At 39.3% G+C, this 16137-nt stretch overlaps 1 protein-coding gene across 8 annotated transcripts in view; it reads left to right on the top strand.

The window, feature by feature from the left end:
- Positions 1-16137, top strand: part of OMA1 (OMA1 zinc metallopeptidase) — a 108448-nt gene that overhangs the window by 11487 nt on the left and 80824 nt on the right. The gene's annotated exons all lie outside the window — the stretch shown is intronic.

The following is a 16137-nucleotide window of genomic DNA, read 5'->3' as shown; positions in this document are numbered from 1 at the left end:
AGCGGTGATAAAGGGCATCCTTGTCTAGTTCCTGTTCTCAAGGGAAATGCTTTCAGGCTCTCTCCATTTAGAATGATGTTGGCTGTTGGCTTTGTATAGATGCCCCTTATTATGTTGAGGAATTTTCCTTCAATTCCTATTTTGCTGAGAGTTTTTATCATGAATGGGTGTTGGACTTTGTCAAATGCCTTTTCTGCATCAATTGATAAGATCATGTGGTTTTTGTCTTTTGTTTTATTTATATGGTAGATTACATCAATGGTTTTTCTAATATTAAACCAGCCTTGCATACCTGGTATAAATCCCACTTGGTCGTGGTGGGTTATTTTTTTGATATCTTGCTGTATTCTATTTGCTAGAATTTTGTTGAGGATTTTTGCATCTATATGTTCATGAGGGATATAGGTCTGTAATTTTCTTTTTTTGTGGTGTCCTTACCTGGTTTTGGTATCAGGGATATGGTGGCTTCATAGAATGAGTTAGGTATATTCCGTTATTTTCTATGCTTTGAAATACCTTTAGTAGTAGTGGTGTTAACTCTTTTCTGAAAGTTTGGTAGAACTCTGCAGTGAAGCTGTCCGGGCCAGGGTTTTTTTTTGTTGGGAGTGTTTTGATTACCTTTTCAATCTCTTTTTTTGTTATGGGCCTATTTAGTTATTCTACTTCTGATTGTGTTAGTTTAGGTAGGTGGTGTTCTTCGAGGAATTCATCCATTTCTTCTAGGTTTGCAAATTTGTTAGAGTAGAATTTTTCGTAATAATCTGATATGATTCTTTTAATTTCAGTTTGGTCTGTTGTGATGTGGCCCATCTCGTTTCTTATTCGGGTTATTTGTTTCCTGCATTTCTTTAGTCAGTCTGGCCAATGGTTTATCAATTTTGTTAATTTTTTCAAAGAACCAGCTTTTGGCTTTGTTAATTCTTTCAATTGTTTTTCTGTTCTCTAATTCATGTAGTTCAGCTCTAATTTTTATTATTTGTTTTCTTCTGGTGCCTGATGGGTTCTTTTGTTGCTCGCTTTCTATTTGTTTAAGATTTTGGCTCTTTCTTCTTTATGTATGTGTGCATTTATCGATATAAATTGGCCTCTGAGCACTGCTTTTGCTGTGTCCCAGAGGTTTTGATAGGAAGTATTTTCATTGTCGTTGCATTCTATGAATTTCTTTATTCCCTCCTTAATGTCTTCTATAACCCAGTCTTTTTTGAGTAGGGTATTGTTCATTTTCCAAGTATTTGATTTCTTTTCCCAGATTTTTCTGTTATTGATTTCCACTTTTATGGCCTTGTGGTCTGAGAAGATGCTTTGTAATATTTTGATGTTTTAGATTCTGCAAAAGTTTGTTTTATGACCTAATATGTGATCTATTCTAGAGAATGTTCCGTGTGCACTAGAAAAAAAAAGTATACTTTGCAGCAGTTGGGTGGAGTGTTCTGTATAAGTCTATGAGGTCAAGTTGGTTGATTGTAGCAATTAGGTCTTCCGTGTCTCTATTGAGCTTCTTACTGGAAGTCCTGTCCTTCTCCGAAAGTGGTGTGCTGAACTCTCCTACTATAATTGTGGAGGTGTCTATCTCACTTTTCAGTTCTGTTAAAGTTTGTTTTATGTGTCTTGCAGCCCTGTCATTGGGTGCATAAATATTTAATATGGTTATATCTTCCTGGTGAATTGTCCCTTTAATCATTATGTAGTGTCCTTCTTTATCCTTTGTGGTGGATTTAACTTTAAAGTCTATTTTGTCAGAAATTAATATTGCTACTCCTGCTCTTTTTTGCTTATTGTTTGCTTGATACATTTTTTTACATCCTTTGAGTTTTCGTTTGTTTGTGTCTCTAAGTCTAAGGTGTGCCTCTTGTAGGCAGCATATAGATGGATCGTGTTTCTTTATCCAGTCTGAGACTCTCTGTCTCTTTATTGGTGCATTTAGTCCATTTACATTCAGCGTAATTATAGATAAGTACGTGTTTAATGCTGTCATTTTGATGCCTTTATGTGTGTGCTGTTGACAATTTCATTTTTCCACTTACTTTTTTGTGCTGAAACATTTTTCTTTGTAAATTGCGTGTTCCTCATTTTCATAGTAGTCGAATTTATGTTTGCTGAGTCGTTATGTTTTTCTTGGTTTTTATTTTGAGTTATGGAATTGTTAGAACTCTTTGTGGTTACCTTAATATTTACCCATATTTTTCTAGGTAAAAACCTAGCTTGTATCGTCGTATATCACCTTGTTTTCCTCTCCATATGGCAGTTCTATGCCTCCTGTATTCAGTCCCTCTTTTTGATTATTGTGATCTTTTACGTAATGACTTCAGTGATTCCGTTTTGAGCATTTTTTTCTTTTTAAAATTAATCTTAATTTGTTTTTGTGATTTCCCTATTTGAGTTGATATCAGGATGTTCTGTTCTGTGACCTTGTGTTGTGCTGGTATCTGATGTTATTGATTTTCTGACCAAACAATTTCCTTTAATATTCTTGTAGCTTTGGTTTGGTTTTTGCAAATTCTCTAAGTTTGTGTTTGTCTGTAAATGTTTTAATTTCACCTTCATATTTGAGAGAGAGTTTTGCTGGATATATGATCCTTGGCTGGCAGTTTTTCTCCTTCAGTGCTCTATATATGTCATCCCATTGCCTTCTTGACTTCATGGTTTCTGCTGAGTAGTCCGAACTTACTGATTCTCCTTTGTAGGAGACCTTTCTTTTATCCCTGGCTGCTTTTAAAATTTTCTCTTTATCTTTGGTTTTGTCAAGTTTGGTGATAATATGTCTTGGTGATTTTCTTTTTGGATCAATCTTAAATGGGATTCGATGAGCATCTTGGATAGATATCCTTTCGTCTTTCATGATGTCAGGGAAGTTTTCTGCCAACAGATCTTCAGCTATTCTCTCTGTATTTTCTGTTATCCCTCCGTGTTCTGGAACTCCAATCAGATGCAAGTTACTCTTCTTGATAGAGTCCAACATGATTCTTAGGTTTTCTTCATTTTTTTAAATTCTTTTATCTGATTTTTCCTCATATATATTGGTGTCAATTGCCTTATCCTCCAGCTCCCCACTCTGCATTCCAGTTGCTCAATTCTGCTCCTCGGACTTCCTATTGAGTTGTCTAATTCTGTAATTTTACTGTTAATCTTTTGGATTTCTGAATGCTGTCTCTCTATGGATTCTTGCAGCTTATTAATTTTTCCACTACGTTCTTGAATAATCTTTTTGATTTCTTCAGCTGCTTTGTCAGTGTGTTCCTTGGCTTTTTCTGTAGGTTGCCTTATTTCATTTATGAGGTCATCCCTGATGTCTGGAAGCATTCCGTAAATTAGTTTTTTATATTCTGCATCTAGCAATTCCAGGATTGTATCTTCATTTGGGAAAGATTTTGATTCTTTAATTTGGGGAGTTGTAGAAGCAATCATGGTCTGCTTCTTTATGTGGTTTGATATTGACTGCTGTCTCCGAGCCATCTATGAGATATTGTAATGATTTATTTTATATTTGCTCACTGAGTCTTATCTTGTTTTGTTTTCTTTCTATATACGTAGATGGGCTACTAGATTGCGCCGTCTTGACTGTTGCACCTTTTGAATCGCTTATGTCCTATTACCAGGTGGTTTGGGCTGTTAACAGATATATAAGCCTAAGAGTCCATTCACTACTCTTGAGTAGAATCTGATTTTGGGTTACCAAGTGTGTGGTGTAGACTTTTACCTATTCACTTAGAGGAGTAGTGGTGATAGTTGTGTGTACCAGATTCTAGTAGCAGCAGGGGGTCACACTCCGGAGTGGGGGGCAGGATGCTGACAGGCTTCCCCTAAGTGCCAATGAGGTAGGTGTATCTCTATTCCTAAAGCACTTTGGTGGGTGGGCTCTGCAGCTGTACCTTAGGCACCCAATGCATGTACCTCTACAGATTGGTAGGTGTCACTATCCTCAGACCTCTATGGCAGGAGGCTAGGTGGTTTGGGTGAAGCTTCAGCCCTCAGTTCCCCGTTTTGGGTCAGTGAGGGCTCTGTTTAATAGCTAGAGATATCAGACCTGGGAAACTTGTCTTTCCAGTAATCTGCTAAAACAGTTACAGTCAGATCACTATCAGAATTGCCTTTGCATTATAATAGCCACCTTGTTCCCTGTAGGGATGAAAGCCCAAGATCTTGGATCTCATATGCTTGGCGCTGGTTCTGTATTTTTAGTCCAATTTCGGGAAGTCAGGGAAGGATTTTTGGCCCCTGGGTTTTTTGTAGCTGCTTCTCTCAGGCCAGGGGATGGGTTAGGAAAAGACAAAAAAAAAAAAAAAACCTGCAGAGCACTTCACTCTCTGGCCCAGGAAATTCTAATGTTAATGAAGCCGCCTGGGCCTGAGTAGGGGAGGGGAGGGATCAGATAGATAGGAGAGAATAGCACCCAGGAATATAGACAAAGTTACTTATCTTGCTTGGTGATGACTGTTTTATCTGAGATTCCTGAGGGGTGTGTAGCCTGTGTGCATTGGCTGGGTCGAGATTGCCCCTGAGGGTCAGGCCCGTGTCCTGTGCTTGTGCTGTCTCAGAAGCCGTGGTCAGTTCCTCAGCTCCCAGTCCAAAGCCCAGCGCCAAGGTTCCCTGGCTGGGATGCTGCACTCCAGGCTCCAAGACCAGTCACTGCCTCCCGATGACTTCTCCTCCTGTCAGCTGCGTCACTGTGCTGCCTGTGTGCACTGGCTGGGCTTCTCCCGAGGTCACTTCTGGGGGCTAGGGCTGCGTCCCGTGTTTGCGCTGTCTCAGGAAGCCAAGCCCAGCTCCCCTGCTCCCAGTCTAAAGCCCGGAGCCAAGGTTTTCTGACTGGGACGCTGGCTCCAGGCTCCGTAAACAGTTGCTGCTTCCCCGTGGTTGCTCGTTCTCTCGTTAGCCGCGTCAGTGTGCAGCCTGCTTGTGCTGGCTGAGTCTCTGTCACTCAAGTCAAGTCTTTAGATGTGTGTTTGATGATCAGGGTTCATAGATTGTCATGTATGTGATTGATTCACTTGTTTTTCTGAGTCTTTGTTGCAAGAGGGATCCGAGGTAGCTTCTACCTAGTCAGCCATCTTGGCCCCCTCAGATAGTTTTTAAAAAATGTTTTATTGTCTTTTTGGAGAGAAAATACACAGCAAAGTAGGCTCCTATTCAATTTTTACATGCAGTGTTCAGTGACATTGTTTACATTCTTCAGTTTGTGTCAACACTCTCATTATTTCCATCCTAGTTGTTCCACTTCCATTAATTTAGTTTCACTGCCCCCGAAACTTCTCATCTGTGCTTTAGAGAAACTGTTACACACTTGGTCCCGTATAGGTAATTTTTAAAAGAGCGCAGTTCTCAAGACAGAAACTCTTTACTTTTTCACCTAACCTGCTATTTAGTTCAAAGGTGTTTTCAGGGGATAGTTTCTGTTCAAGGTTTAAAGAGTATCTGAAGCCAGTAGTCTCAGGGATTCTTCCAGTCTCATCAGGTGCAGTGGATTCTTTGAGAGTTTGAAGTTTTGCTCCATATTTTTCCCCTCTTTCTATCAGGATCCATCTGTTGTGACCCTGATGAAAACATTGGGTAGTGGTAGCAGGGCACCATCTAGTTCTTCTGGTTTCAGAAAGAAAATTAATATTGTATTCCGGTTCCTTCTCTGATTCTTGGATCAAATACTAATTTTGAAATGATTTCCAAGCTTAAATCACTACTTTTCAGCTTCGTTCAGAAAAGAAAATGAGAGAGTGTCTTGTTAAATTTTTTTTTAGTATATATCAGCCTGCTCTCTACTGATTTAAAATTGAAAATAATTCAAAAAGTGTTTCCTTGGAGTTATTGTTTACTTACCCATTAAAAACCCATTGCCTTCAAGTCAATTCTGACTCATAGCGACCCTATAGCACAGAGTAGAACTGCCCTATAGGGTTCCCAAGGAGTGCCTGGTGGATTCAAACTGCTGACCTTTTGGTTAGCAGATGTAGCTCATAACCACTAAGTAAACACTTAATATGCCCTTTATTCACACCATGCATTAAAAGTGCAAGGGCAGAATGTATGAACTATATAAAAAATTTGATTAATTTTCAGATAGTTTCATATAGAGATAATATGTTTATTAAAACTGTTATTCTGAAACATTTTTCTAGATAATATTGTATTAGCTGAGCTTGAATTTGGTTTATTTTCTCCTCGACTTTTATTATGATTTTGAAACACCAGAAAATTAAAAAAAAAAATTAATGAACACATGTATACCTAGCAGTTAGATACAGTCAGTGACTTAACATTTTACTATATTGGCATTATGTCTCTCTTTCCCTCTCTGTGTACTTTTTCTGTACAATTTAAAAATAAGTTATAGTTATCATAAAAAGGTAATGTTAGCAAGTATCTGTTAGGTATAAGATGTTCACTTACATAACCACTATATCTCATCACCTAAGGAAGTAAACAAACCTGTTGCCGTTGAGTAGATTCCAACTCATAGTGACCCTACAAGACAGAGTAGAACTGCCCCACAGAGTTTCCAAGGAGCACCTGGTGGATTCAAACTGCTGACCTCTTGGTTAGTAGACGTAGCTTGTAACCACTATGCCACCAGCGTTTCCAAATAAACAATAACTACCTAAAATAGAAGCAAATCATATTCCAGTTGCTGCAGTTGTCCCAGTTGTCTTCTAAAGCTGATTTTTTTCAAACTAGGATTCCATCAGAGTTCGTACATTGCATTTGTTTTTGTTTTTAGTATCTTTTTTTCAAATAGATTTATTGAAGTATAACTGATACACAGTAAACTGCACATATTTAAAATGTATGTTTTGATAAGTTGTGACATGTGTACGCCTGCAAAACCAACACCAAAATCAAGATAGTGAACGTATTCATTACTTCTAAAACTTTGTAATTCCTCCCCTTGCTCCTCCTTACCCCTCCGCCTATCCTTAGACAATCACCGATCTCTGTCATTATAGGTTAATTTACGTTTTTTACAGTTTATATTATGTTGTTGTTGTTAGATGCCGTTAAGTCTTTTTTGACTCATAGTGACCCTGTGTATAACGCTGCCCGGTCATCCTCACAATCCTTGCTGTGTTTGAGCCCATTGTTGGAGCCACTGTGTCAGTCCATCTCATTGAAGGTCTTCCTCTTTTTCACTTACCCTCTCCTTTAACCTGGAAACCCTGGTGGCGTAGTGGTTAAGTGCTACGGCTGCTAACCAAAAGTTTGGCAGTTAAAATCCACCAGACGCTCCTTGGAAACTCTATGGGGCAGTTCTACTCTGTCCTGTAGGGTCGCTATGAGTCGGAATCGACTCGACGGCAGTGGGTTTGGTTTGGTTTTTGGTTTCTCCTTTAACCAAGTATCATGTCCTCCAGGGACTGATCCCTCCTGATAACATGCCCAAAGTACATGAGACGAAGTCTTGCCATCGTTGCTTTTAAGGAGCATTCTGGTTGTACTTCTCCCAAGACAGATTTGTCCATTTTTCTGGCAGTCCGTGGTATATTCGATATTCTTTGCCAGCACTTTAACTCAAAGGCATCAATTCTTCTTCAACCTTCCATATTCATTATCCAGCTTACTCATGCATACGAGGCGATTGAAAATACCAGTGGTTTGGGTCAGGTGCTCCTTAGTGCTCAGGGTGACATCTTTGCTTTTTAGCTCTTGAAAGAGATCCTTTGCAGCAGATTTACCCAATACAATATGTTTGATTTCTTCACTGCTGCTTCCTTGGGCATTGACTGTGGATCTAAGTAAAATGTGATTCTTGACAAATTCAATATTTTCTTCATTTATCATGATGTTGCTTATTGGTCCAGTTGTGAGGAGTTTTATGTTGAAGTGTAATCCATACTGCAGGTTGTAGTCTTTGATCTTCATCAGTAAGTGCTTCAGGTCCTCTGCCTTTTTCAGCAGTCAAGGCTGTGTTATCTCATATCACAGGTTGTTAATGAGGCTTCCTTCAATCTTGATGCAGCATTCTTCTTCATATAGTCCAGCCTCTCCTATTATTTGTTCAGCATACAACTGAATAAGTATGGTGAAAGGATACAACCCTGATGCACACCTTTTCTGATTTTAAACCATGCAGTGGCCCCTTGTTCTGTTCGAATGACTGCCTCTTGGTCTATGTATAGGCTCCACATGAGCACAATTATGTGTTCTGGAATTCCCATCCTTCTCAAAGTTACCTGTAATTTGTTATGATCCACACAGCTGAATGGCTTTGCATAGTTAATAAAAACAGGTGAACATCTTTCTAGCATTTGCTTTCAGCCAAGATTCACCTGATATTCAGCAATGATATCCTTCATTCCAAGTCCTCTTCTGAGTCCAGCTTGAATTTCTGGCAGCTCCCTGTCAATGTACTGCTGCAACCGTTTTTGAATTATCTTCAGCAAAATTTTACTTGCATGTGCTATTAATAACATTGGTAATTTCTGCATTCTGTCAGATCACCTTTCTTTGGGCTGGGCACGTATATGGATCTCTTCCAGTCTGTTGGCCAGGTAGCTGTCTTCCAGATTTCTTGGAATAGATGAGTGAAGCACTTCCAGCATTGCTTCTATTTTTTGAAACACCTCAATTGGTATTTCGTTAGTTCCCGGAGCCTTGGTTTCTGCCAGTGCCTTCAGTGTAGGTTGGACTTCTTTCTTCAGTATACCATTGTTTTTTTTTTTTTTTTTTTTTAATTATTTTATTGTGTTTTTGGTGGGTGAGAGTTTAACAGCAAATTAAGCTTCCATTTTACAGTTTCTTCACAAATTATTCAGTGACATTGATTATGTTTTTCACGATGTGTCAACATTCTTATTGATTCTGTTCTGGTTGTCACATAAATTCTTTGTTTCTCCCCCTTCTAAATTTTATTTATTTTGTTGTTGAGAATGTGCACAGCAAAACATGCAGCAATTCAACAGTTTCTACGTGTATAATTTAATGAAGCTGATTGCATTCTTCGAGTTGTATAACTGTTATCTCCTTCCTTTTCTTAATTTTTCCTCCCTCATTTTCTTAAACTCACTGCCCCCTAAGATTCCTACCTAATCATTTGAGTTGCTTTTGTCAGTTTGATCCTATATAGATAGTTTGTAAAAGAGCATAATGCTTAAGGCAGACCTTTTTCACTAGTTAAGCTAAATTATTCTGTTTTAAGATGACTTCAAGGGATATTTTTGGTTTAAGGTTTCAAAATTACCTCAGTGCAGTAGTTTCAGGTTCATCTACCCTCCACGGCTCCAGAAAGTCTATAGTAGGCAAAAATTTGAAATTCTGTTCTAGATTTCCCCCCTTTTGATCAGGATTCTTTTACAGACTTTTTGATCAAAGTGTTCCGTAATGGTAGGTAGCTGGAAACCATCCAGTTCTTCTGGCCTCATGGCAAGGGAGGCAGTTGTTCATGAAAGCAATTAGCCACACATTCCATATCTTCTTATTCCTGACTCTTTCCTCTGTTGCTCCAGGTGAATAGAGACCAATTTTGCCTTAGATGGCCACTTGCAAGTTTTTAAGACCCCAGGAAGTACACACCAAACTAGGACATAGAACAGAAGCACTAAACATGTTATTAGGCATATTAACTGGGATATCCCTTGAAACCATGACTGGAAACTTCCAAACCAAGGAACCAAATCCCATGAGGTGTTTGGTGATACATAAGCAGCCTCAGCAGCTACTCTTTTTTGTGTTTGTGTGTGTGTGTGTGTGTCATTGTAAATATATCTATCACAGAACTTTAGCCAGTTCAGCTTTTTACAGGTGTACAGCTTATTACAATAATTGACTGTGTCACTCTACCCTTAAAGTGATTTTTCCATCACCATCAACCCCCTTTTTTCCCCTCCCTCTTGACCTTAGTAACCACTAATAAACTTTGTTCTCTATCCATTTACCTTTTCTTGTTTTTTTAGGTAACTGAAGTCATACAATTTGTGGTCTTTTGTGGTTGGTGTATCTTGCTTATCCTAAGGTCCTCAAGCTCCATCCATACTGTAGCATGTATCAAGACATCACTTCTCCACCTAGCTGAGTAGTATTCCGTTGTATGTGTGTGCTACATTTTGTTTATTCATTCATCTGTTGATGGGCATTTAGGTTGTTCCCACCTTTTGGCTGTTGTGATTAGTACTGCAGTGAACATTGGCGTACATGTCTCTTGTTGAGTCTCTGCTTTCAAGTTTTTAGGTATGGTATATGGATTGCTGGGTCATGTGGTAGTTCTCGTCTTAGTTTTTTGAGGGACTGCCACACTGTTTTCCACAGTGGCCGTACAATTTTGCGTTCCCACCAGCAATGAATAAGGTTTCCAATTCCCCACATCTTGCCAACATTTGTTATTTTCTGTTTATTTATTTATTTATTTTTATCTTAGCCATCCTAGTAGGGAGTAGAATTGTATCTCTTTGTTGTTTTGATTTGCATCTCTCTGATGGTTGATGATGATGATGACCATCGTTTCCTGTGTTTGGTGGTTATTTGAATGTCCTCTTTGCTGAAAGGACCATTGGTTCTTGATCATATGCTACCTCCTGAAATGGTTGAATGTTGACCAGTTATTTTTGGGACAGTGACTGTGTATTCCATCCATCTTCTTTTGATGCTTCCTGTGTCGTTTAATATTTCACCTGTAGAATTCTTCAGTAGTGCGACTCGAGGCTTGAATTTTCTTCTTCAGTTCTTTCAGCTTGAGAAATGCTGAGCATGTTCTTCATTTTGGGTTTTCTAACTTCAGGTCTTTGCACATTTGATTATAATAGTTTATCTTCTTGAGCTGCCTTTAGAAATCTTCTGTTCAGCTCTTTTACTTCATCATTTCTTCATTTCACTTATCCTATTTTATGTTCAAGAGTAAGTTTCATAGTCTGTTCTGACATCCATTTTGGTCTTCTCTTTCTTTTTAATGACGTTTTGCTTTTCTCGTGTGTGGTGTCCTTGATGTCATCGTATAGCTCATCTAGTCTTTGCTCATTAGTGTTCAACACATCAAATCTATTCTTGAGATGGTCGCTAAATTCAGGTAGAATATACTCATGGTCGTACTTTGGCTCTCATGGACTTGTTTTAATTTTGCTCTGCTTTAACTGGAACTTAATATGAGCAGTTGGTGGTCTGTTCTTCAGTTCCTCTGGCCTTGTTCTGACCGATGCTGTTGAGCTTTTCCATCATCTCTTTCTACAGGTGTAGTCAATTTGATTTCTGTGTTTTCTGTTCATTGAGGTCTATGTGTATAGTCACTGCTTATGTTGTTGAAAAAAGGTATTTGCAATGAATAAGTCATTGGTTTTGCATATCATATGATCTGCATAATTTCTCTCACCACGGCCATATTTCCCAACTACTGATACTTCTGTTTCCAACTTTCACATTCCAATCACCAGTAATTATCGTACATCTTGATTGCATGTTTGATCAATTTCAGACTGCAAAAGTTGGTAAATATCTTGAATTTCTTCATCTCTGGCATTAGTGGTTGGTGCATAAATTTCAATAATACCCATATTAACTGGCCTAGGGATGTTATCCTATCCCTGACAGCGCTGTACTTCAGAATACATCTTCAAATGTTCATTTTATCAGTGAATGCCAAGTTATTCCTGTTCAATTTGTCATTCCTGGCATAGTAGACCATGTGTTGGTCTGATTCAGGATGGCCAATACCAGTCCATTTCAGCTCGCTGTTGCGTAGGGTGTTGATTTTCAAGTGTTCCATTTCATTTTGACAACTTTGAATTTTCCTCGATTCATACTTCCAACATTCCACATTCTGATTATTAATGGAGCCAGTTTTATAGAGCTGGAATTACAGAGTATATACGATTTTTGTTTGTTTATATAACTTGTTTGTATGTAGAAACACAATTGTTGTTGTATATGATCTTTTATCCTGCCACCCTGCTAAAGTCAATTATTAATTCTAGTAACTTTTTTGTAGATTCCATCCTGTCTCCCGTATACATTTTTATGCTATCTAGGAATAAATACAGTTTTAGTTCGTTTTAATCTGGATGCCTATTTATGTATGTATGTCTTGTTGCCACCACACATCTGTCAGTTTGTTGTAGTGTGGTGGCTTGTGTGTTGCTGTGTACTGGAAGCTATGCCACTAGTATTCAAACATCAGCAGGGTCACCCATGGCGGACAGGTCTCAGCTGAGCTTCCAGACTAAGACAGAGTAGGAAGAAGAACCCGGTGGCCTACTCCTGAAAAGAATTAGCCAGTGAAAAACTTGTGAATAGCAGCGGAACATTGTCTGATGTAGTGCCAGAAGATGAGCCCCATAGGTTGGAAGACAGTCAAAAGACGACTGCTTAAGAGCTGCTTCCTCAAGGTAGAGTTGATCTTAATGACTTGGATAGAATCAAGCTTTTGGGACCTTCATTTGCTAGTGTGGCACGACTCAAAATGAGAAGAAATAGCTGAAAAATGTATTAATAATTGGAACGTGGAATGTACGAAGTATGAATCTAGGAAAATTGGAAATCATTAAAAATGAAATGGAGTACATTAACATCAATATCCTAGGCATTAATGAGCTGAACTGGACTGATATTGGCCATTTTGAATCGGATAGTGATATGGTTTACTGTGTCAAGAATGACAGCTTGAATATGGCCTTGGTGGTGGAAAAGATGCCAGGAGATTGTGTGATAGAATTTTTCGAGACCAATGACTTATTCATTATAAATACCTTTTTTCACCAGCATAAATGACAGCTGTACACATGGACCTTGCCAGATGGAATACACAGGAATCAAATCAACTACATCTGTGGAAAGAGGATATGGGAAACCTTAATATCATCAGTCAGAACAAGGCCAAGGCTCGACTGCAGAACAGACCATCAACTACTCACATGCAAGTTCAAGTTGAAACTGAAGAAAATTAGAACAGGTCCATGAGAGCCAAAGTATGACCTTGAGTGTTTCCCACCTGAATTTAGAGACCAACTCGAGAATAGATTTGACGAGTTGAGCACTGATAACCAAAGAGCAGATGAGTTGTGGAATGACATCAAGGACATATCATACCTGAAGAAAGCAAGAGGTCATTAAAAAGACAGGAAAGGATGAAAAGACCAAAATGGATGTTGGAAGAGACTCTGAAACTTGGTCTTGAATATAGAGTAGCTAAAGCAAAAGGAAGAAATGTTGAAGTAAAAGAGCTGAACAGAAGATTTCAAAGGGTGGCTTGAGAAGACAGAGTAAACTATTATAATGACATATACAAAGACCTGGATGTAGAAAACCAAAGGGGAAAAACATGCTCGGCATTTCTTAAGCTGAAAGAACTAAAAGAAAAAATTCAAGCCTCGAGTTGGAATATTGAAGGATTCTATGGACAAAATATTGAGCAAGGCAGGAAGCATCAAAAGAAAATTGAAGGAATCCACAGAGTCACTGTACCAAAAAGAACTGGTCAATGTTTAGATATTTCAGGAGGTAGCATATGATCAGGAACCGATAGTGCTGAAAGAAGAGGTCCAAGTTGCACTGAAGGCGTTGGCCAAAAAACAAGGCTCCTGGAATTGACGGAATACCAACTGAGATGTTTCAACAAACAGATGCAGCGCTGGAAGTGTTCACTCATCTATGCCAAGAAATTTGGAAGCAGCTACCTGGACAACCAACTGGAAGAGACCCATATATATGCCTATTCCAAAGAAGGGTGATCTAACCGAATGCAGAAATTATCGAAGAATATCATAAATACCACACGCAAGTAAAATATTGTTGAAGATCATTCAAAACCAGCTGCAGCAGTACATCAACAGGGAACTGTCAAATTCAAGCCAGATTCGGAAGAGGATGTGGAACCAGGGATATCATTGCTGATGTCAGATTAATCTTGGCTGAAAGCAGAGAATATCAGTAAGTTGTTTTCCTGTGTTTTATTGACTATGCAGAGGAATTCAACTGTGTGAATCATAACAAATTATGGATTACACTGAGAAGAATGGGAATTCAGAATAATTATGCTCATGAGGAACCTGTACATAGATCAAGAAGCAGTCGTTCCAGCAGAACAAGGGGATAGTACATTGTTTAAACTCAGGAAAGGTGTCCCTCAGGGTTTTATCCTTTCATCATACCTATTTAATCTGTATGCTGAGTAAATAATTTGAGAAGCTGGACTATATGAAGAAGAACAGAGCATCAGGATTGGAGGAAGACTCATTAGCAACCTGTGATATGCAGTTGACACAGCCTTGCTTGCTGAAAGTGAAGAGGACTTAAAGTAATTACTGATGAAGATCAAAGACCACAGCCTTCAGTATGGATTACACCTCAACATAAAACAAAAATCCTCACAACTGGACCAATAAGCAACGTCTTGATGAACAGAGAAAAGGTTAAGGTTGTCAAGGATTTCATTTTATTTGAATCCACAGTCAACACCCATGGAAGCAGCAGTCAAGAAATCAAAAGACGCATTGCACTGGGCAGATCTGCAGCGGACCTCTTTAAAGTGTTGAAAAGCAAAGATGTCACCTTGAGGACTAAGGTGTGCCTGACCCAAGGCATGGTGTTTTCAGTTGCCTCATATGCATGCGAAAGCTGGACAATGAATAAGGAAGACCGAAGAAAAATTGATGCCTTTGAATTGTGGTGTTGGCGAAGAATATTGAATATACCTTGGACTGCCAAAAGAACAAACAAATCTGTCGTGGAAGAAGTATAACCAGAATGTTCCTTAGAAGCAAGGATGGCAAGACTACGCCTCACATACTTTGGTCACGTTATCAGGAGGGATCAGGATCACTCTTTGGAGAAGAACGTGATGCTTGGTAGAGGATCAGCAAAAAAGAGGAAGACCCTCAACGAGATGGATTGACATGGTGGCTGCAACGATGGGCTCAAGCATAACAATGATTGTGAGGATGGCGCAGGACTGGGCAGTGTTTCTTCCTTTTATCCCTAGGGTCCCTATGAGTGACAGCACCTAACAATACCAGTGAGCTGAAATGGGCTGGTATTGGCCATTTAAATCAGACAATGATATGGTCTACTATTCTGGGAATGACAAGTTGAAATGGCATACCATTTGTCTCCAAAAAGAACATTTCAAAATGTGTCCTGTAGTACAGCACTGTCAGTGATTGGATAACATCTGTACATATATCTGGTTTCTCCATTCTGTTTCATTGGTCAGTGTGTCCATGGTTGTACCAGCACTGGGCTGTTTTGAGTATACTGTAGCTGTATAGTAGGTTCTGTGCCTTGGTAGTGCGTGTCCTCCTACTTTATTCTTTTTCTTCAATAATGCGCTACTTATCTGGGACCTCTTTCCTTTCCATATAAAGTTAATGATTAGTGTTTCCATCTGGTTAAAGAATGCCGTTAGGTTTTTTTTTCCCTCTCTTTTTTTATTGTACTTTAGATGAAGGTTTACGGGACAAACTAGCTCCTCATTAAACACTTAGTATACGTATTGTTTTGTGACATTGGTTACCAACCCCATGACATGTCAGCACTTTTCCTTCTTGACCTTGGGTTCCCTATTACCAGATTTCCTATCTCCTCCTGCCTTCTAATCCTTACTCCTGGGCTGGTGTGCCCCTTTAATCTCATTTTGTTTTATGGGTCTGTCTAATCTTTGGCTGAAGGGTGAACCTCAGGAGTGACTTCGTTACTGAGCTAAAAGGGTGTCTGGGGGCCACACTCTGCGGGTTTCTCCAGTTTCTGTCAGGCCAGTAAGCGTGGTCTTTATTTGTGAGTTAGAATTTTGTTCTACATTTTTCTCCAGCTCTGTCCAGGACCGTCTATTGTGATCCCTGTCAGAGCAGTCATTGATGGTAGCCAGGCACCATCCAGTTGTGCTGAACTCAGTCTGGTAGAGGCTATGGTAGTTACGGTCCATTAATCCTGTGGACTAATCTTTCCCTGTGTCTTTGGTTTTCTTCATTCTTCCTTGCTCCTAGTGAGGTGAAGCTGGCCCAGGACCCGGTGCAGAGTAGGGAGAGGCGGTTACACGGGAGAGAGTTTCTTACCAAAGGGGGTGTTTTTTGAACCTCACAGTAGATTAGATGTATGTACTTGCCTTTTGGCGATTGAGTGCTGCTTCTTGCTGATTCTGGAGGGTTGAGCAGACTCTCCTCCACTCAGTATCTCTTCACGTGAAAACGTGTCCCAAGCACCACTGCTTGCCTCACGGTGCATGGCAGCCGATCC

The sequence above is a fragment of the Loxodonta africana genome, chromosome 3 (assembly GCF_030014295.1).
Source record: "Loxodonta africana isolate mLoxAfr1 chromosome 3, mLoxAfr1.hap2, whole genome shotgun sequence".
Lineage (NCBI taxonomy): Eukaryota > Metazoa > Chordata > Mammalia > Proboscidea > Elephantidae > Loxodonta > Loxodonta africana.
Note: the sequence above shows the minus strand (reverse complement) of the source record. Positions and strands in the feature narration are given on the sequence as shown.